At 47.9% G+C, this 7,886-nt stretch overlaps 1 protein-coding gene across 5 annotated transcripts in view; it reads right to left on the reverse strand.

The window, feature by feature from the left end:
- Nucleotides 1-1,552, reverse strand: part of Cyfip2 (cytoplasmic FMR1 interacting protein 2) — a 115,221-nt gene extending 113,669 nt beyond the window's left edge. The window contains exon 1 of one of the 5 annotated variants that reach the window (XM_021175634.2): nucleotides 1,426-1,552. The gene's annotated coding sequence lies outside the window, so the exon portion shown is untranslated. Of the gene's footprint in view, nucleotides 1-662; nucleotides 688-1,132 lie in introns of those variants that run through there. The other 4 variants (XM_021175636.2, XM_021175633.2, XM_029483252.1 and 1 more) reach the window with 4 other exon arrangements.
- Between the last annotated feature and the right edge of the window lie 6,334 nt (nucleotides 1,553-7,886).

Below are 7,886 nucleotides of genomic sequence, written 5' to 3' on the forward strand. Positions count from 1 at the left end.
TACATCGGAAAGTCAACCATTAGAGATAGCAAATATTTTGACTTCAGCTCTGCTTCCTATTAAAATGTCTCCTATCCTCGGCTTCCTTTCTGATCCCATGACTTAAGAAGCACCTGCTCTACATCCAATGGGAAAACCTTTTGTATTTAGCTCTTCAAGATAAACACCACTCACTGGCTCCTTTCTCAAGCAAGTTTGACAGGAGAGAAGGGACCCACGGAGCATCGGGTGGAGGGGGGAGAAAGCCACAGAAGGGGGGATGGTGGTAGGGACAACTAACTACCTTTAAGGACTTATAATCCCGACTATAGATATTAACCTATATTTTTGTCCTCCGACAATGGCGGGAGGGGGGTGTCACTGAGTGCTAGGCAATGGTTCTAGCAGGGCCTGTGCCAAAGAATAAGGCTAGTCACTTCTAAGGGGAGGGGTCAAGAGGTAGAAATGGTTGTTTAGGAGCAACAGTCAGTCGGCAGTCTGATCCCTAAGTCTTCCTGCCCAACTGTGGGGCTGTGGGCACTAAAGAACTGGGCTAGCCAAGTTCTAAGTCTGGACTGGAAAACACAGTCGCGGGAGAAAACCATCAGTCGGTTCAACCATGCTCCCTGCCCCCACCCTTAGCCACAAGCTACTCCTCTTCCTGTACACACAGGAGGGCTTACCTTCCTGAAGGTGATGTGGCAATCTTCCACAACAGACAGGTGGGCAGCTAAATACGAAGGAAACCTTGACCCCTAGGATTCCATCACCCCACCTTCCTCCTCCCCAAAGCCATCCAGGGGAGAGGCGCTAGTATAGGCCAGAACGCTTCGAAGCAGGTCAGCCGTGCCTCCCGGCTCCTCAGAGCTTTCCTCTCCCAAACCGTGCCGCTGCGGCCCCAGCCCCACCCGGCTTCGGTTCACCGCGGGCGCCCAGTACCCCCTTGCCTGTCAGGCGGGCCCAGGCAGCTCTCTCTGGCCTTGGCTGAATGATGGTGGCCGCGACCGCAGAGGCGGGGACTGCCCGGCGATCTGCAGTATGTAGGTGCAGGGATGTGGCCCCCTCTGGGCTTGTGGCCCCTGCAGGTATCCCTGGTCCCCGAGACTATCCCTGCCTCCTTTTAGGGCGGACGGCTCCGGCCCAGGCCACGCACCTGCTGTGGCTGCGGCTGAGGCTGCTGCGCGGAGCTCTGCGCTGTACCCACGACTTCTAGAATACGCTCCCTACCCAGGGCGCCCGGGGCGGCCGAGGGGAGAAGGGACAACACAGGGCCTGTAGCCGGGCCTCCAGGGACCCGGAGCCCTGTAGCCTCGGGCGCCAAGCCAAGCGCCCCCAGCGGACTGGGAGAAGTGGCGCCCGCCCCTCGCGCATCCTCAGGAGCGCATCCTCCGCCTAGGCAGCATTTCGGTTCCTGCATCAGCCCTGTTGTCTCCGAGAGTCCCTTACCTGGTTCGATGGCAGGTCCAGGGGAGGGACCCGAGGCTACCGCAGGGCCCCGCGCCGGGGCGCAGGATGCTTAGCCCCGCTCCGCCGCTACGCCGGCGGACCGCCGCGCCACGCCCGCGGCCCCGCCTCTCCGCCTGCCGCGGCTCCTCCCCTGGCCGCGGTGCCCAGCCCCTTCGCCGCGGCTGCTGTCACACAAAGAGCCGGAAATGGCTGCGGCGAGGGGCTCCCTGTGCACCCCTGACCTGCAACCTCCTGAACCCATACCTTCCAGCCTTAGAGTATCCAGCCTCCGGACTCTGGAGGTGGAGGAGGGACGACTTTCCTGCTGCTGCCTGCATCACCAGCGACACCTGCCACTCCAGAAGGAAGGAAGCGTCAGCTCCTTTCGCATCAACCCGGTGTCAAATTATTTTCATATAGTCATTTATTCACCACATCATTATCGACTACCTGTTTTGTTCCAAGCATCTTGCCCAGAGACAGGCACGCACTAGTGTACAGTAAAGCCCCTGCTCGCTTAAAGCTTATTATTCGCCAGCATTAACTGATCTAACAGGAGTCCAATGACAGCTGGTTTTCCAAAGAAGGGAGCAGACTAAGCGAGAGGTTGAGCCCTTCCACCACTTGAAGAATAACTTCCCAGAGGGCACAGGCTCAGAGGGCACAGGCTCAGCGGGACAAAGCGCTTGCAGCCAAGCCTGATGACCTGAGTTCGATTCCCAGGGTCCACAAGATAGAAGGGGAGAGACAGCTTCTGTATATTGTCTTCTGACCTCCACCCACATGCATATATGCACATTACACGGACACACAGGCACATACACACACACCCCCACACACACACACACACTAAATAAATGTAATAATTTAAAAACAAAGAGAAACATCTACTTCCTTTCCATTTCTTAGTGTAAAAATCTACAGCTATTTTGTGTGTGTGTGTGTGTGTGTGTGTGTGTGTCCATGTCGATCCCATTGAGGTAGAATTGACTCATGGACAAAATCAAGATATACAGACTTTTAGGCAAACCTAGGAAGAAGTTGAGAAGACAGGAGCTTTTCTTAGATGCTTGCTTAGGGGCTCTTCAAAGAATCCATTGCTCCTTGGGACATAGCCCGGAGGCCTTTAGGTAGGGATGAGTCCAGCTGCATTCAGTCCTGACCTGTACCCACCCCAGCATGGTACTGCTCTGAGTGGGAGATGCAATACCTGCAATAAAGGAAATAATAGTTGCTCTGGGTACCTTTTTTAAAAAATATATAAATAAAGTATTTATTTTATCCTGTGTGTATGGGCATTTTGCCTGCATGCACATATATGTGTACCACATGCATGCCTGGTGCCAGGAATAATCTGGAACTGGAGATACAGATAATTGTGAGATGCCATGTAGGTGCTGGGAATTGAACTCAGGTCTTCACTGCTCCCAACTGCTGAGCCATCTCTTCAGCCTGCCCTCTTAGGGGAACTAACTGGAAAGTACTTGAGAGCCTGATTTAGGTATATAGCAACAAGGAATAAAATCTTGGGTCATGAGAACCTTCTCCAATGCTTGCCAGACGCCACAAATTTAGACTTGCACAGTTGTTCCCTGTAAATGGCTACTGATAGAGAAGCCACTGTAGGCAAATCTCAGACAAGGACTTGAGAAGACTTAGCTACATCTCACATGCTTCCCCCGGGGCTCAGAAACCACGCTCCCGTGTGGTTTGATGTTACATCACTTGTCTAATTTAAATTGCTATTTCAGAAGCAATGACTTATATATATAGCGACACACATACATTTTTCCCCCTTCTGATGCCATGTGAGAAAGCTGTGGGGGTGTTTGTGGGGGATGGCTTTAAAAACAGAATTCAGGTTTCTTCTTACTTTAAAATTCATTTTTTTTTCCACCAGGATCCTCAGGATTTCAGTCCACAGTGGCTGCAGACGCTTACGAACGAGAATCCCCGTTCCTTGGGTTTTCATCCTGAAAGGGCGATTATTTGAGGTGTTTTTATCTTCTCAGAGACATATTTCTCCATGTTGCTCCTTCTTTGTCTTTTCTCTTTTCAGAGAGAATCTGTTTGGAAACAATAGCATAAAACAGCTAACATTACGTATGTAGTTGTATGTTATGGCACTTTAGTTTCCCTGGCTGTTGGGTTCTATCTGCCCGGAGAGGAGATGCACCATGGGCTTTTACATTAAATGCCACAGACTTGCTTGCTTGTGTTTGAGTTTTGCAACCAACTGAAGAGCAATCTTAAGCAAGTCGTTTTACCTCTCTCTCCCGGTTTCCCCATTTATAAATGTAACTAGTTTGGCTACACTCCAACATGCCTCTGTATGCAGAGAATTACATAAGTTGAAACAGAGGGTGTTTGCTTCTCGGAGTAGGGGTGCTTCATTCGCTTCACACGGCACTTGGGATGGAGCCTAGCCTCTAGGGTGGCCTCATGGGGACCTCATGATCTATGATCTGTCAAGGTTCTTCCCATGTGAACAAATCTGCTATGATTCAGCTAAAAGGATCCCGTTAGTTCCCTAAAGCTGATGTGTTCTATCTTCTGTCTGACCTTTGCACAAGTCAAGCTTCTTGATGGGAGGCTCAGTTCTCTGGTACCGTCCTTCTTCGGTGCTTTCTCATAGGTCACCTGCTTGACTTTTGTTCATCCTTTTGGTATCTGCCTTGCTGTTACTCCTCCCAAATTCCTCCTTTGGCTGGGCTAGGTATGGAGTCATCCTTTATGCTTCTGTAACTCCCTGGGCATCCTTCATCCTTCTCATATCGCATTTACTCTTCTGTTGTCATAGCTGTGCCTACATTTGGCTGCATCCCTCAATTAGACTTTATCCAAGAGAGAAGGGATGTCTATGTCTTATATCTTGGAGGATCTTCAGAGCCTGGCATGGAGTCTGGAAAATAACAGTTCAGAGAAATGGGTTGAATGAAGTGCTCAAGGCAAACCCTTCCACTTGACCATTAAAATTTATTTGTAGCTGTTTGTCTGCTACCCTCAGATTTCCTTCGTATCTCAGCTCAGGCAGTACGGACAGCAGTGAGAAGACGTGGGCTACCGAAGGAGAACTGCTCTGCCATTTGCAAGGTGGTAGGTTATATATTAGGGTTCCAGGGATAGCAACAGTGCTTGCCTGTAGAAAGGCTCCACTGAAAGACCATCACCAGACACGGCTTCATGGCCACCAGTAGTGGAGGGACTTGGATGGAAAACAGAACATAATAACTATTACCCAGAGCATCACTCCATTTAACCTCCACAACACTCTATTAGGAGAATTCAATCATGTGTTTCACTCAATAACTGAAGCTAAGGCCAGTTAAGAATCTTGCCCAAGGTAAATGAATCCAAACCTAAACTGTCTTCCACAACTGCATGCCTCGTGCCCTTTCCCAGAGAAAAAATTCTGTATTCATATGCTACCTTATTCCAAAACCACTTTTAATGTTCATTGCTGGGACAGAGTATATTGAAGTTAAAACATAAATGAGCTGGTATAGGTAAAGGCATTTGTGGCCAAGTCTGATGATAAGGGTTCGATCCCTGGGCCCCCACATGGTAGAAGAAGAGAATTGACTTCCTCAAATTGTCATCTGACCTTTATATATGCATGGTGTCACAGATGGGCCCACACACATACATATAGTAAGTATAATTAAAAAGAAAAATAATAAAAAATATCAGTGAAGAATTTTGTAAGAAGGAAGAAAAAAATGTGTAAATGCAAAAGGGAGGCAGAACTAATTATAATTCCAAATGGAAAAAAAAGACACCTCCACGTACTCACCCTGTGGCACTTCGTATTTGGTTCTAAGCATTTATATTGCTAGGAAGCAAAGAAACACTTCATCATCAGTCATGCAATTTAGATCAGTCACTATATAATGCTCTGCATTGTCTCAGGCCCACAAAGGGGAAAAGTTACAGAATGCTGACTGGTACCAGACCCTAGCTCTTTCTCTAGGGAAATAGGTTGTTTTAGTGTTTCTTAGACTTGTTTCTTAGACTCCAAAATTATTTGCTAAGGGGAACATTCGTCCAGCATTGGTGGTACATGCCTTTAATCTCAGCACTCTGGAAGGCAGAGACGACAGAGGCAGAGGCAGAGGCAGAGGCAGAGGCAGAGGCAGAGGCAGAGGCAGAGGCAGAGGCAGAGGCAGAGGCAGAGGCAGAGGCAGAGGCAGAGGNGAGGCAGAGGCAGAGGCAGAGGCAGAGGCAGAGGCAGAGGCAGAGGCAGGTGAATCTCTGTAAGTTCGAGGCTCGTCTGGTCTATAAGGAGAGTTCCAGGGAAGCCAGGAGCCAGAGCTACGCAGAGAAACCTTGTGGAGAGAGAGAGAGAGATAGAGAGAGAGAGAGAGAGAGAGAGAGAGAGAGAGAGAGAGAGAGAGAGAGAGAGAGATATTTCACATTTCACCTGATAGTCACTGACTGCTTATTAGGAGCCAGTTGCTGTGTCAGTGACTTATTTTACTGTCAAGACATTGCTACTCCATCCATCTGAAAGACACACTCTCCCTCCATGCTGTATTCTTGTCACTGCATTGTTTCTGACACATCAAGGGACCTAACCTCCCATGAGGCTCTGACCTTGATGGTAAATTTTAATTTAAACAACCCTCACTATGATCATTTCAGGTAAGAGCTAAAAAGGACGATCTTAGAAAACTTGGACTGTGACAGTGAAACCAAGGCACAGCTCCAGGCCCCCTGCATGCTCAGAGGCCAGTGGCTCTATAATGCTGTCACAGAACAGTTGTGAGCACTGGGACATGGAGATGGCCAGGGCTGACTCCAGGCTCCCAATCTTCTACTTATTAACTGTAGGACCATAAGTGATTTCCACAACTCATTGAGCCCTGGCTCTCTTTATTTGTAAAATTGGGAAGATATTACTGTACCTTCTCCTTAGGCACTTGTGCAAGATAAATATACCAGACTAAGCAGAGTCTGATACATGGCAAATGCTCAAGAATTGGAGCTACTGTTGCTATTATTAAACATGGACTGCATTTCAAATGATCCCTAAGGAGGACTCAGGACTTTGATTAAGCTTCAACAGTCCAAACTCCACATCCAAAAGTATGTCAGCATCCTCTCTGATACTGATTCCTCCTCTGGGGCACCCCCTCCTGATGTTATGCCACAAAGGCCAGGGAGATCAAACAGCCCTAGGCATCAATGTGCTTCTAGAAGGCCAACATGGGAAAGCAAGCAAAAGTCTGAGTTGTTTGTCTCAGTTTGTGGGCACATCTACATCCAAATCAGTCTTTGAGCAATTTCTATAATAGCTCTGAGGGTGTAGAGGGGTTGGAAGTGGGTCATCAACCCAGAGGACGAGGAGGTAGAATCTGTCAGGCTCCTTCAGCAAACGCTCCTGTTAGTGCACCTGTGGTGTGCTGGCTCAGGCCTCAAGTCTGCTGGCTGGTTCTAAGGTAGACTAAAGTAGGGAAAGAACGTGGATATCCTCTTGCATGCTGACTGTGCTCGAAGTGACCGTTCACACGTCTTCTCCCAGGGAACTCCCTTCACACTGTGGCTAAGACTCTCTCTGATGCCTTCCCTGTTTCCTCAGATGCAAGTACTTATTCTTCGTGTGTTTGCTGTTTTTGTGGCCATAGCTCCATCTGATAACTCAAAATAACCCTTTCTAATTATAGACAATTCTTGGTAATGACCATGAACACAGTATGAATTTGTGAATACTAAGCCATTGTTTCTAAGGAAAAGAAATAAAGGATAAGGTCCCTCCATCCCTGGTCACAGTTTCTCAGCCAATCAAGGTGTGTGTGTGTGTGTGTGTACTCTTATTTCATGCATTTTCCTATTCAAAACCAACTTCATTTAGTGCACTTTTTGAGGCAGGGTCATAAGAGTCTGACCTTTACCACACCTTATAGCTGAGGCTCACCTTGCCCTTCCCACCCTCCCTTCACCTCCCTGCTCAGATTGCAGGCATGTGCCATAACACTCACTTTACATGGTGCTGAAGCTGGGACCCAGTGCTTTGTGCATGCCAGGCAAGCACTCTACCCAGCTCCTAATATTCACTTTGTATTCATTACATCATATTGTGGTTAACAGCCCTATAACTATTGCTTAAACAAAGCTTATCAGATACATTTTTCTGATTTTTTCCTGCATTTTTTTGGGTGAAAAACCCCAATCCCTATTCTTCCGGTATGTGGCCATATCAAGCACTAAATCCACCAACATAAACAACATAAAGTGGCATTAAGTAGATCACAAAAAGACCACAGCAAGAAAGCTGAGAGAGACAAAGGTGTAGAATGTTTTGTTTTTATCAACTAGGAACTACATGAAGAACATCACAAAATTCTCATAGCTATGAATAAGCCTCAGCTAATAGTCAAATATAGAATCCACAAACAGTAAGGCCAAGCTCGCTCTCTCTCTCTCTCTCTCTCTCTCTCTCTCTCTCTCTCTCTCTCTCTCTC

Source organism: Mus caroli, chromosome 11 (genome assembly GCF_900094665.2).
Source record: "Mus caroli chromosome 11, CAROLI_EIJ_v1.1, whole genome shotgun sequence".
In the NCBI taxonomy this organism is placed as follows: Eukaryota; Metazoa; Chordata; class Mammalia; order Rodentia; family Muridae; genus Mus; species Mus caroli.